The sequence below is a fragment of the Tachysurus fulvidraco genome, chromosome 17 (genome assembly GCF_022655615.1).
Source record: "Tachysurus fulvidraco isolate hzauxx_2018 chromosome 17, HZAU_PFXX_2.0, whole genome shotgun sequence".
In the NCBI taxonomy this organism is placed as follows: Eukaryota; Metazoa; Chordata; class Actinopteri; order Siluriformes; family Bagridae; genus Tachysurus; species Tachysurus fulvidraco.
In genome coordinates, this window is record NC_062534.1 from 10500303 (window position 1) to 10515177 (window position 14875).

At 34.6% G+C, this 14875-nt stretch overlaps 3 long non-coding RNA genes across 4 annotated transcripts; all 3 read left to right on the plus strand.

Moving 5' to 3' along the window:
• Positions 1-276: 276 nt before the first annotated feature.
• On the plus strand, positions 277-5146 carry LOC113635670. The gene is made up of 2 exons (XR_003438886.2): positions 277-4456; positions 4677-5146. It is a non-coding gene; the product is annotated as an uncharacterized LOC113635670 (long non-coding RNA).
• A 1283-nt stretch (positions 5147-6429) lies between these two features.
• On the plus strand, positions 6430-7580 carry LOC125139274. The gene is made up of 2 exons (XR_007138372.1): positions 6430-7022; positions 7410-7580. It is a non-coding gene; the product is annotated as an uncharacterized LOC125139274 (long non-coding RNA).
• A 1870-nt stretch (positions 7581-9450) lies between these two features.
• LOC113635852 lies at positions 9451-13539 on the plus strand. Of its 2 annotated transcripts, XR_007138281.1 has the most exons (3): positions 9451-9620; positions 11707-12119; positions 12544-13539. It is a non-coding gene; the product is annotated as an uncharacterized LOC113635852 (long non-coding RNA). The 2 variants fall into 2 exon arrangements; XR_003438914.2 differs by having other exon boundaries at positions 9455-9620; positions 11707-13539.
• The last annotated feature ends 1336 nt before the right edge of the window (positions 13540-14875 follow it).

Genomic DNA, 14875 nt, shown 5'->3' on the forward strand with positions numbered 1-14875 from the left:
GGCGGAGTTAGAAACCCTCCAACTCTGGCATTAGAGCCCTCACAACGGGGTGAATGGGTGAAGACTCGGCGGCATAGTTGCAAAACCAAAGCTAACACTAAGGCTTGGCCACAGGAACACCACTTTCTCTCTCTCTCTCTCTCTCTCTCTCTCTCTATATATATATATATATATATATATATATATATATATATATATATATATATATATATATATATATATATATATATGCAGCAGTTAAAGACCTTGGCGTGATTATTGATACCGGTAATAATATCACAAGTAATCTTCTTTCATCTCAGAAATATTGCTAAGATAAGAAATATGATGTCATTACATGATGCAGAAACATTAGTTCATTCATTTCTTACCTCTTGGTTGGAATAGTGTAATACTTTCCTGTCTGGATGTTCCAGTAAGAGCATAAACAAGCTCCAGTTAGTCCAGAACGCAGCAGCTAGAATCCTAACTAGAACCGGAAGATGTGAACACATCACCCCTGGCTTATCCTCATTGCATTGCCTCAATTGAACCTATGTTGTCAGTCAGCTGTATGGTCTGGTCTTTATCAGCAATCATTTGAAGACTATGATGGGAAGGAATAAGTGTTGGGCCCATGGTGAACTCAGAATTTGTGCTTACCCATTCGTTCCACAGGAGCTCTTAGTTGCACAACTATAAACGGTTGTAGAAAGGACATTATTTACATTTACATTATTTACTGTCCAGTGTCACCCAAATGAGGATGGGTTCCCTTTTGAGCCTGGATCCTCTTGCTTATTAGGGATAGTGATTGAAAAATTACTTGATTTATCATCTCCCTCCCTCCGGCTACAACAGTTTATAGTGTATTTGCAACCGAGAGCTTCTTAGGAACTCCTGGGTCAGCGCAAATTCTCCATAGACCCAACACTAATGCTTCCCTGAAAATGTCTTCAATTGATTGCTGATAAAGACCAGACCATACAGCTTACTGATGCAACAATGGTTAAGAAGGCAAGACAGTCCTGACTAGGTTTTATAGAGGGACCACTGAGAACATCCTGAGCATCTGTTTGTTTGGGAATTGCGCCATCTCGGAACACAAGACCCTTTAGTAGACAGCTGAGAAGATCATTGGAGTTTCTTTCATTTATCACAGACATTTACAAAACACGCTGCATCCACAACCTGATAAGAAGTCCATAGTAGAAGTCTTAAAGTTTTAAAGGAGAGCTTAATACCTCTTTAGCCTATGACGGAAGTAACTTTTACAGTGTTTTCCCAAGGCAGGGTGTGTTATATTAATGTTTTTTTTCCAATTTTGTTTGTAAGCCTTTGGTGAGCAGTACATTCAAACAATGTAGTCAAAGTCCTTACACCATTTATGAAATTATTTTTCCAATTAATCTGAATGCTCTATAGTCTATGTGTCCTGGTACTGACAACTTAACAGCATAACAACCTCTTTTTCATCATTGAACATGAATCCGTTGGTACAGCCATTTGACAATGACCAATAATTAATATTTTCATGTGCTTGCTGGTGAATACTTATCTACATGCATATATATATGAGTATATTTCAGCTGATGAATGTTAACCGATTCAAAGTTTGGGCCCCTGAGAAAGCCCCTTAACCCTCAGCTGTATAAGTGAGATAAATGCAAGTTGCTCTGGATAAGGGCATCTGCCAAATGCTCTAGCTTATTGAATTACTTTTCATGCTTTGATAGCATCTGTTTTATGAGATCACCTTGCTGTTAAATCCTTTTACTGAAGGTACAGTGCATTATCTTAGACTTTTTTTGTGACAGACTGCACCTGCTATCCCAGGGTGTTTTATACTTGCTAAAAGATATAGGAGGGCGAGGGGTAATTCATCTTTAGTCGATTTCTAAATTGTGGAAGTAATTTATTAAAGGTTAATGTGAAAGAGGCTCTTGGATATGAAAAAAAATGTTGCTTAATACAGGCCCTTACCATTGAGCACTTATGTATATTTATTACTTGTGTTATTAGAATAGTTGTCTAAATGTAAAGTGTTGGTAAGTTTGAATACAACATCTGACTAGAGGATAATACTTGCAATGTACAATATTTTCTTAGAGTTAGAGCAAGTGTATTGGCCTAACCTTGCACTTGGATAACAATATAAATATTTCTTAAATAGGCTATAAAAGACTTTAACCTAAACATTCATTGTATGACTAAGTCTCATTGGAGCATGGGTATAAATCACTTCTAGTGTTGACTAGAAGATTTTAAGATTACCTTATGGACTCACAAGTAATGTGTAATAATGTGTAATTAAATTAGTATTCATAGTGGAATAAGTTAAAACAAACAGTTTGCTGCATCTATTTCCATCTTTGGTTATAAAAGCAGTTTATACAGGAATAAATGTTGTAATTAGTTAATATGTTCATAGAATTTTCAGTCCTTGAATAGAGAAGAAAAGCAGCTTTTATATTGCAGTTATACAAATTCTGCTTCAAAATGTTTCATGGAGATAAATTGCAGACTATATTCTTGGAAAGGTATGGAAAATTAGTCTTTGAACATTTTTCTTATTTGTCTGGCCCAATTTAGAAATACGCTCATAAAATGTTTTTTTTTTCACTAAAAGTTATATTATTGAACAGCTTTGTTGTGGCTGTTAACATGCCTTCTTTAGGTTATTGCTTTGCAAATATAAGAAGCCAACCTATTCAGCACTAAGCCTTTAGAAACCTGATTATTATTATATTACCAACTCTCTCTACAATTAAGCTTTATACATTTTATACTTTTGACTCATTTTAAGGTAATTTATAGACTAAATATATCTAAAATGGGAGAATCTCTGTGAGACTAATTAACTAATAACTAATTCACTTTACAGTGAAGCACCTACACTCACTATCCACTATCCACTAGGAACACATATACACCTACATATTGTACATACACTTACAAAATTAAGGCAGAAACATGTTGAGAGATTCAAGATAATGTTCACCTCAAGCATCAGAAGAAAAGAAAAGTCATTGTGACTTTATCTGTGACATGGTTGTGTAATATATGTTTTGTGTTTTGTCTTGTGTTTGGCTTTCTATGTCTTATTTTGATATGGTTCTAGTCTTGCTTCCCTTTTCCCAATGTCCTCCTGCCTTGTGTATGTGTCATGTTCTTATTGGTTATGCTGTCATGTGTCATTCTGTTCCCATTTTCATTGGTTGTTCTTAGTCATGTGTTCTTGTTCTGGTTTGTTATTGGTTCCTCATGTGTATTTAACTCTGAGTGTTTCCCATGTTCTTTGTCGGTTGTTGTCCATTTATGGCTGTTGTGTGTGATCGTGTGTCTTGTCTCGTCTCGTCTTGTCATTGCCTTGCCCAGGATTACTTTGTGCTTTGTTTAAATAAAATCTTCACTTGCATTTGGATCCTCTGCCACTTTGTTCTATGCACGTGACAGGTTGTTGGTACCAGATGAGCTGGATTGAGTATTTCAGAACTGCTAGGAAATTCACATACAATGGTCCATGGATTTTACACATAAATGTGTGGAAAAACACAAAACATTTTGAAAGTTCTATGGGTGGAAACATCTTGATATGTCTTACCACTTCTACACATATTGCCACACTGTCTCAGCCTGGGTGTTTTCAGTTCCTGCACAGACACAATATTAGAATACATTTTCCTTACTGCTTTTTAGAGAGGTCCAGAGAGGTTACAGAAAGGTCCATGGAATTAACCTGTAACTTAACAAGGACACTGCTTTATAACAAAGTAAAACAGTCATATCCTGTATTAATTCTGTCTTCTACCCTCTCTCATACATTTTACAATTCCTGCAATTCTGAACACACACCATTTTGATGTTCCTCACAGCCAATGGCAATCTGATGACAAGCTCCTAGTTTACCTCCAAACCAAAGCAGCCTACTGCCCCTCTCTTTTAGGATTTGAGCAGCAACAACAGCCACTTCCAAAGTGCCTTTCTTCTAGATGCTACCAACAATTAAACACAAATACATTTATTTATCCAAAGTGACTTGCTTACTTATACTGTACAACCCCTGGCAAAAAGTATGGAATCACCCCTCTCAGACGATGTTCATTAAAATGTTTAATTGTGTAGAAAAAAAAAACATGCAAATATATGCCACAAAACAAATTTCACTCAACAATCCAAACTTCTGGCTGTATAAAACACTTAAAAAAAACACAAAGAAAGATAACTGTAGTCAATTACAACTGTTTTTACAGATCAAACAGAGGAAAAAAATATGGACTCACAAATCTGAGGAAAATTATATGCACCATGCACATTGCATTTCTAAAACAAACACCTGTATCTGATTACAACTGCTAATTAGTCTGCAGTTAAAAAAGATTTAGCGTTGAACCAAGATGATTGACATAACTCATGGCTCCAACACGAGAGATGTCAGTTGAAAAAAAGGAGAGGATTATCAAACTTCTCGAAGAAGGTAAATCTTCACGGAATGTTGTAAAAGAGGTTGGTTGTTCCCAGTCACCTGTGTCTAAAATCTGGACCAAGTACAAATCAAATGGAAAGGTTGTAAAAGGGAAGCATACTCTAACCATGCTTTGTTTGTTTTGCTTAGGACACCATCACTTAGAGAGAGTCACTCATTTCTATTTTTATATCTATATAATCCACTCAACTTTTGTTGTTTCTAAACCCAGACTCATGCTTGCCGAGTAAGATCCTGAGGAGTAACAAAGGATGTGACCTGAAGTGGTGTCCTCAAGGAACAGGCTGAGTGGACATGCACACCTGTCTAGCATCCTGTTAACCAATGTCACAAGCTTGACAAACTTAGGGCCAATGTTAAATTCCATAGAGACATTCAGGACAGCAACTTCCTCTGCTTTACCAAGACATTCGTTGAACCCAGCAGTACTCAACTACTGAGAACATTCACAACTTCAACTGGACTTTTTGCACAGCACATTTTCCATTTTACACACTAACACTGCACACATATGCACTTTATTTATAAACATTAATACTATGTTTATATCATCAACCATTGTACTGTTTTCATAAGCTGTTTTTTTTTCAGAGTTCTATGTCACAAGGCAATTCACTGCACGCTGTACTGTTTATGTGATGAAATAAATTAACTTTTCAATTTTTTTATTTGATTTTCTTGTTCTGAAAGGTGTGTCATAAGCATAGAGAGATTTGATGGACTTCACTGGAATAGTGGATTTTTTTGTAATTTAAATGCTTTTTAGGTTTGGAAAAAAAAAAGGCTTTATGGGATTACTACTACTGTAATAAATGAACTTTTCCACAACATTCTAATTTATTGGGATGCACCTGTATGTCTTGATGGCACATATCTGAATGGAGGTATATGGAAGGGTATTATTCCTATATTGTTTAGCACCCTTCCATATACCTCCAATCACATATGCACCATCAACACATACAGGTGCATCTCAATAAATTAGAATGTCATGAAAATGTTCATTTATTTCAGTAATTCAACTCAAATAGTGAAACACATGTATTATAGATATATTCAGTACACACAGACTGAAGTACTTTAAGTCTTAGGTACTTTTAATTGTGATGATTTTGGCTCACATTTAACAAAAACACATCAATTCCCTATCTCAAAAAATTAGAATATGGTGACATGCCAATCAATTAATTAATCAACTTAAAACTCCTGCAAAGGTTTCCTGAGCCATCAAAATAGTCTCTCAATTTGGTTCACTAGTTCACTAGACTACACAATCATGGGGAAGATAGTTGTCCAGAAGACAATCATTGACACCTTTCACAAGAAGGGTAAGCCGCAAACATGCATTGCCAAAGAAGCTGGCTATTCACAGAGTGCTGTCTCCAAACATTAAAACAGAAATTTGAATGGAAGGAAAAGGTGTGGATGAAAAAGATGCAAAACCAACTGAGAGAACCGTAGCCAAGCAAAATCGATTCAAGAATTTGGGTGAACTTCACAAGGAATGGACTGAGGCTGGGGTAAAAGCATTAAGAGCCACCACACACAAAACATATTACTTTTGTTATGCCACTCCTGAACCACAGACAACATCAGAGGCTTCTTAGCTGGGCTGAACTGGACTCTTGCCCAGTGGTCCAAAGTCCTCTTTTCAGATGAGAGCAAGTTTTGTATTTTATTTGGAAACCACGGTCCTGGAGTCTGAAGGAAGGGTGGAGAAGCTCATAGCCCAAGTTGCTTGAAGTCCAGTGTTAAGTTTCCACAGTGATGATTTGGGTTGCAATATCATCTGCTGGAGTTGGTCCACTGTGTTTTTTGAAAACCAAAGTCACTGTACCCGTTTACCAAGAAATTTTAGAGCACTTCATGCTTCCATCTGCTGACCAGCTTTTTAAAGATGCTGATTTCATTTTTCAGTAGGATTTGGCACCTGCCCACACTGCCAAAATCACAAAAGTTGGTTAAATGACCATGGTTTTGGTGTGCTTGACTGGCCATCAAAATCACCAGACCTGAACCTCAAAGAAATCTATGGGATATTGTCAAGAGGAAAATGATAAACAAGAGACCAAATGCAGATGAGCTGAAGGCCACTGTCAAAGAAACCTGCACTCTAAAAAACGATTCGTTGGCTGAACAACCATTACTTATAAAAATAAATAAACTAAACACAAATAACAAAGTAATTTTAACTTTCCAACCTCTACTTAGCATATATAGTGTCTGTAACATAAATATATAAGTTACAAGGTGAACCTAAGTGTATGCCTAAATATAATGAAAAAACATAAGTCACGTCAACTAGTATTAAAATTGCATCAAAACTAAGTAACTATAACATAATATTTTAAGTATATGACTGAGCCACGTGATATGCAAAAAAAAACTGGATCCATCTGGTGATGCACATGTGAAGACGGTGGAAAGGGGTAAGCTTAACTTTCTATAAACTAAGCAAAATATTTGATTTTGAGGTTTTGACATTAATAAACACTTGTTTGTAGTGTTAGGTGAAGATATTTTCTGAAACGCAAAGAGGCGAAGACGCTGAAAAGAGGTAAGATTTGTCATTTTAAGGTACATTTCGTTTATTTGTGTTAATGCGTTTGTGGTCAAGAAAAAAACTTTTTTAAATTAAATTTCTGAATTGCTATGAATTTAGCTTCAACAATTAGAAATGTGTTACTTAAATTCTTATGAAAGTCTAGATTGTACAAGTAAGTTATTGTATGAAAGGAGGAACGAGTGTGCACGAGATTGTGCGACTGATAGAAGCAGTCATTGACATTAAGATAATTCGGACTAAGCTGTTCCCGCCCTGGTCCGTGTAATATTAGGTCATTTTAGTATATACAATCTTTTACTGAAAAGGTCTATGTTAGTAAGACACTGCAATGTCTTGCCTATTCATACTAAATATAAAAGTGTTTTTTTCTCCTTCTAGTTCAGAGCAAGAAAGTGTTGCAAAGGGGGCAGCATGAAGGAAGTGTCATGTTGGAAGTGAACTTTCATTTGTTAATATGACACATTTGTTGTACATTCATGAAGTATGGTTTTAGGCTTCACCATTGCATTGCAGCCTGTTTCAAAAAATAAAGTGAAATGCTTTATTTTGTGTGATTTGCATGTGTAATTTATTTTAGTTACATGACATATGGTGACCCATACTAGGAACTTGTGCTCTGTGTTTAACCCATTAAAGCAGAAGTGCAGTATGCAGACCAATAGCTGATAATCTACAATAAGTTAAAATTTTACATTGGTTCAACTCAATTAATTGTCTTTTTTTTTAACATAAATGAGCTTAAATTTTAAGTTAACTCAACTTACAATTACTTAGTAGATTCTATCATGTTACATATATTTTTAAATAAACAATGTTGTGTGTACCCAAAAATTTAAGTACATATAACAACGGTTTTCTTGTTAATTTTAAGTAATTTTTTTCCAAGTTGGGTTTACTTAAAAAGTGTGATGCAAAAATGGTGCATAGATATTTTAACTATATCCAACACATCATTTTTACCAATGTGGGCTTCCATACTACCTCAGCAGTGCTACAGACTCATCACCTTCATGCCAAGCCAAATTGAGGCAGTAATTAAAGCAAAAAAACAAGTATTGAGTACATATACAGTAAATGAACATACTTTCCAGATAGCCAACAATTCACTAAAAATGTTTTTTTTTTTTTACTGTTTTTTTGAGATTGGAGGGTTTTTGTTAAATGTGAGCCAAAATCATCACAATTAAAAGTACCAAAGACTTAAACTACTTCAATCTGTGTGTACTGAATTTATATAACACATGAGTTTCACTATTTGAGTTGAATTACTGAAATAAATTAACAGAAAATGTGTAAATATAGTCCTACTTGATTAAGATAGTTTAGTGTATCACAAACATGTTCATACATTTTGTGGGCATTAACTCTTCACATAATGTCTTCCAAACTTTTTCATGCTTAGCTTATATTTTATTTTATTTTTTTCGGATAGCCTTTAAGAATGATTTTGACAACAGAATAATGTATTGAATTCATTTTATGGCCAGAAAAGGAAGCTGTTTCAAACTTCAATGGACATGCTATTACATGCTTAACAGCAGTTGTGGAACTTCATACATCTCTCAAAAGTGGGAAAGATGTTTGCTTACAAATAAATGGCAGTTATGTAGTAAAGGTTTTGTAAATTAATTTACAGTACAGGTACAAGTGTTCATTTCCTCTTAATATGGATACTTCAAGAAGACAGTTAAAACGTTCTTACTTTTCAAAGTGTGAATTTAATTGCCTCTTTCCTGGTTTGATGAAGCTGAAAATGCAATGCATAGCAAACATTATTAAGGGGTTTGGCTATTCTTGAAATATAGTAATAGGTGTCTAATATAAATACATTAGTGAAAAATTACTGTAACATTTAGAAAAAGAATTACAGCAGTTTACTTTAATATTTATAAGTAAATAATTATTTACTGTAAATAAATACTACTCTGATGTGGGTAAAATTGCATTAATTGAAACCATCTGGAAATATTGTAACTTTACAGGAATTTTTAGTGTATGTTTCTATATGCAATGACAATGAGAACTGTTAATGTTTTCCACATGTTCTCACAGTCAGGGCTGCCAAGACAGAAATGTAAGATTGCTTAGTATGGACAGAAATCTCCAAATTTAGAAGAAATATGAAATTTGTCAATTGGGCATTCCACAGCTGAAAAACCAGACCCACCTCCAGGTTGAACGCTCCTCCCCAGCTGCAGCAGTCTCCAGATCTTCTCCTACTCATACACTTTTGGCCGCTTCCTGGGGTCATGGAGGCTCACACACAGGCTCACACACATGGAGCCAATCACCGTCATCTGGAGGATTTCCCTTTTTATTTTTTCCTTTGCTATTACTGTATGCCTTCCTCTTGCCTCATATAAGGTAAAAGAAAAAAAATTCCTCCCCATGTGATGCATCCTTTAACTGAGAGGTTTTCTTGCAAAACTCCATCATTAGATAGCAGGGTCCATTTGAACTACACAGCTGCCTACTTACACATACTTCCACTAATGTCACATTTGTCCAAGCAGCAGAACTCTTTTGATTAGACTGTATGTTAAAGGCAGACCTTTATAAATTCCCTTCTCTGCACTGGACCAGAATAAGGTAAGTTTTCCTCATACACATCACATTGTTATACATTTTTTTAACTCAGTATTATTTATTTTGGTAAATGTATATTTTAAATTTGAATTTGAGTACTTTCAATATATGGCCAATAACTTTTTCATCTGCCACTGTGATAAATATCAGTTATGTGAAACCTGTAAAATCACTAAAACCAAACTTTATGATGTAGCTATGATTTAGCACATCAACTTCTGAAGGTTAGGCATTATTAGATTGTCTTTGTCAGTTGAAATCTGATTGTATGCATTTGTTTTATAGATATATAAAACAAATGCATACAATCAGATTTCAAGAAAGTTACATTTTGCATCAAGTAGGTAAGTAAAACAAAAAATGAGGAGGACTAGTAGAGCACAAAAAGTGTCAGCTTTCTACTGTGCATACCAAAACATGTTTCTCTCAGTTCTGAATAGTTACATATAAATAATAGAAACATTCCTTGATTAAATATCTGGTCAGATGATAGATAAATAATCCTTTTATTTTACAGATATAATATGTGTTACTAAATGAACATTTGACATATTAATAGATTAGACAGTAAGGTGAAGGAAGTTCATGAACTGGAGACTATGAAGGGGAGAGGAAGCACATTATTTTCCTAGAAGTCTGGGATCCATCAGAGCCAAACACTTTCACATGACCCAAAAGTCCCAGATTTCCCTTACTTGTCATTTGGTCCCCTTCCCAAGCCCCTTAAAATCCCTGATCCCTGGGTCATTTTCACATGAACAGAAATGTGTCTGGGTTTTTCATTTGGGATTCATGCAAAAGATTTAAATGACACAATTAAACAAAAGTTATTTTCATACTGAGAAGCTAGGATTAAGTTATGTATATATTTTGGAATGTTTCCACACATCCAGTTAATCGAAATCCTCATTACTTCAAATTAATTAGTTAATCCTCATTACTTCTAGATTTAACCTTGATTTAACAATATTTTGTCGTTACAGTATTGATTTTAAATACGGGTTTCTCAAACAATAGGTCTGATAAAAAGAGACGTAGCAGAAGTAACAGCTAAATAAAATTGGAATTTAAGATGCAAAATGTTCCTTATTATTTGTATAAGTATGTAACAATGTAAGGAACAATGTGTGTGATTTAACTCTTTGGTATTTGAATTTTGTTAGATTATAGAGCAAAAACAAACTCACACACCCTGAACAGAGTTTTAGGGTGATGCTATCCTAAGTCTGTAATTTAGTGAACTGGTCTTACTGTATTCCTTGATAGAGACTTAAAAGCACTGTTGTTCATTGCTCTGGATAAGGACATCTGCCAAGTGCAGGAAATGTAAAAACCTCCAGTTAAGACAGCTAAAGATCACACAGAAGCAGACATCAAAATAAAACAAAAATATACAAGTAAATAAGACCAGAAAGCAGAGCATTATATTGTATATTACCTGAATTAACTGAAATTAAAATGTGATATAGCAGAGAAATATTGTAATTAGCAAAAGCTAGCCCATCATCCTGTATCCCTCATGTTTCGTGTTGTGATTATTTGAGGAGATGAGAAAAAACATGACCTTAAAAGGCAATGTTTGCAAGTGCAGGAGCATTTGCTCTACATTATCAGCACAGAGTCCCTGACTATGTAAACACTGTATCTGCTATGTTTTTGGTGATGATCACTCTGCACCAAGCCACATCTGAGCATTTGAACAGCAGTAAATCTCAAGATAACATGATGCAATGTATATCACAGGGCCTAATTATATATATATATATATATATATATATATAGATAGATATATATATATAGAGATAGATATATATATATAAAAACAATTATTTTATGATATCCTCCAGCATTTTCATACAGTAATAGAACGTTTGTGGTTCAAAAAGACATCACAAGCAATAGCATATTTGCAGTTGCATACAAGCCAATGTTTGCTTATGCTTACGGTTTAGTCACATATAACACTTTGGCTATAATAATGTTTATTAATGACATTCCACGATAATAAGCATTTAGCTATTGGTAATGACTTCATTTCTTGGCTTCTCCATCACCTTTGCTCCTTTTTGCCTTTTATGTCATACTGCAGCTGACTGTGACTAGAAAAGGGAATGTATGCAGTCAGCACACAGATACAGAAGGGGAGGGACAACTACGCTTAGCAGTGACAAACCATCTGCTGCCACAATCACTAGCCATAAGAGGTTGAAGTGTTTATCACAACCACAGCTACATTTTCCATTATCCCAAAATAAGATTCTTTCAGAATTCCTTATATGGGCTCAAGGAGACTCCAAATTCTCTGGTGTCTTGGAGAATGCACAGGAATAGCCCAGGAACTTTTTTGTTGCATTTTTTATTGAGTTTTGGTCAACATAAATACTCTGCTATTTTTGTTAGTGGAGATACATTGTTTATGTAATCCAATCCAGAGTATTTACAACACTACAGATATTAAAAGAAGTGATTTTAGAATTTTATGATGAATTCTTCATTATGCAGGTATGACAATTATCTTGTTACTATTTTCTAGCCAGTGACATATGCACCCATCTTATACCACATACCATAACAACAGTAAAGTCTGGTGTGTCTATCACCGTCTCTCTTTCTCTCTCTCTCTCTCTCTCTCTCTCTCTCTCTCTCTCTCTCTCTCTCTCTCTCTCTCTCTCTCTCTCACACACACACACACACACACACACACACACACACACACACACACACACACACACACACACACACACACACACACACACACACAAACTAATTAAACATGCTACAATTTACTAACTGAACTTATATTACTTTAGGACTAGTTTAAAATAGCCAGATAGTATAAAACAGTGATATTAAACTACAATTTGACTTTAAATATGGATATAATAAGACAAATCAATTAAAAATAATTATGTTTTTTTTTTCACAGTTGTGCTTCATGTTACTGCTGGTTAAGGAACAATCTTGCTCTTCTGTGGTTGTTGAGTTACCATAATGCATGCCTAATTCTGGGAAGGTGAAGACCCTGCATATGGTTTGTTGTGCTCTGGTACAGTGAAATACAGCTCACAAATTTACTTGTGCCACTGGAGATAAAAATATTTTACTGTAAATGCTGCAGTTGACAAAGTTTAGAGGCCTAGCAGAGATTTTAATATCCAAAAAGTACAAAAAAGAATCAACAACCAATGCTCTACAATTTGGGAAGTAGTAAGAGTAAGAACTTGAAAAGATATAGTATACATTTAGCTTGGGGTTACTGTACTCATTCTTTTATCACTTTCAAGGATAAAAATACATTTCTCCTGCATTGAAAATCAGTTTGAATGTGAACAAGTCCTCAGGCCCAAGGTGCAGTGCTGCATCTCTGGTCAGTTGGGAGTCTGAGATGAAGCACTGTAGCACGGGAAGAGGGACACTGCTACTGTAAGCATTCATCAGCATTTGCATTACCTTTTTATTAGTATTAAAATGTAGATTAAATATTTTGCGAGTAAAAATAGCAGCACTTCCAGTTGCTATTATTCAGCATTTTAGCTCAGCACATACAGTAACTTTACTCTATTTGGTTCAGTAATTTGCTTGGATAAAATCTTTGGTTAAATGTATAAATTTAAAATGCATTTTACTTACCTCCTTTTGTCTAATACACATTTTCTTCCCTTTCCCCAGGGTCCAGTTTTCCCAGGAATCCCATGGGAATTTACAAAGGGGATTCCTGGAAATACTGTTCTTGGGGGTGGGGTTAGACATCATGAATGTCAGTTAAATAATATTATAAAATACTATAATTACTCATTAATTTTGTGGTTAACATGAGAAAAACAAATAATAAACATGCATTTGAAACAACATTTATCAAGTATCTTGCAATTCAAACATTAACAGAATGTAACACTCATAATAAATCTGAATTTAAACCAAACGAAATGTGTTTCTATTTTAATGAGTTACTAACTGTTCTTAAATTTAAAGCATCATAAAGATATGGCATGTCAGTCTCTAATAACAGAAATTTGAATTTTTATTTAGAAATTTTTAACAATGCATACAAAGTTTTAAATTTAAGCTTAAAGGTTTTCCAGATGCAAAAGGTTTTAGTCCACTGGGGTTCATGACTCCTTGTCTGGCCTTGTCTTGAATATTTATCTGGGCATGCAATGAGTGAAACAGACAGGAATGTTGCTTCTTCAGAAACTAGTGGGGACACAGCGCTGTGCTACTGAAACAGAATTATAATTTTAAAAAAAAAGTGTCTTATTTAACCCTGTATATTTTCAATTTCTCATGAAAGTTAATGTTTATCCCTAATGAGAAAGCCAGAGGAAACAGGGGCAAGAAAAATCGCCCTGAGATATCAGGAAGAAGAAACCTTGAGAGGAACCAGACTCAAAAGGGAACACAACATCATTTGGGTGAATCCAGGCAGTAAATGTAAAAGTAAATATTTGCTTTCTACAACTATCCAAGAGCTATCTCTTCGGGTGTGGTACTTTAATTTACAGTACATCTGTCTGTCTAACTATAGATTTGTGGAGTTTCAAGATGATTTTGTAAATTTTCCAGCCTGATGAGCAACAATAACTCATTTTCTGGAGGCCTCAGTATTTTCTCAGTATAGTATTTAGGCTTTGTGTGAACATCAGGCTTTGCTGTATCTCTGTTCTTTAAATAAAATAGGGGACTCACAGAGACCTGGATGTCATCCCATTGACTGAAATCAGATAGACTTCAATTTGACCTTGAAAGTGACCTAAATACTAATCTTAGATGTTCACATACTTTTGTCTCTCACAGACATATATTATTGGAACATTTTCCAAGTATACTATTTGTGTCTACTGTTTTTTATTGGGTTCACTTTGTCTGCTTTTGGGACTAAATTTATGCAGAAATACTGAAATTTCTAAAGAGTTCACAAACTTTCAAGCGACAATGTTTGTTAAAAGATGACAAGCTTTACAAAAGTTATTTTATGTGACCTTCAGCACTATTTATTAGAGATGTGAAGATATACATGTATGTTATAGTTTTCTTTTTAATTTTTTAAATAATTTAATGATTGCTTTGGAATTTTATTTGTACCTTACTCTGCAGGTCATTACCGCGTGGATCATATATTTATACATATTCATATCAATTCGCGTAACACTCCATTATCCAAAGTTTTTGCAAACAGGTATGCATTAAGCATTTCTGGGAAACATTCTGGATACCTACATATATAACTTGTGTAAGTTTGTAGTTTGCTGTCCCCTTTT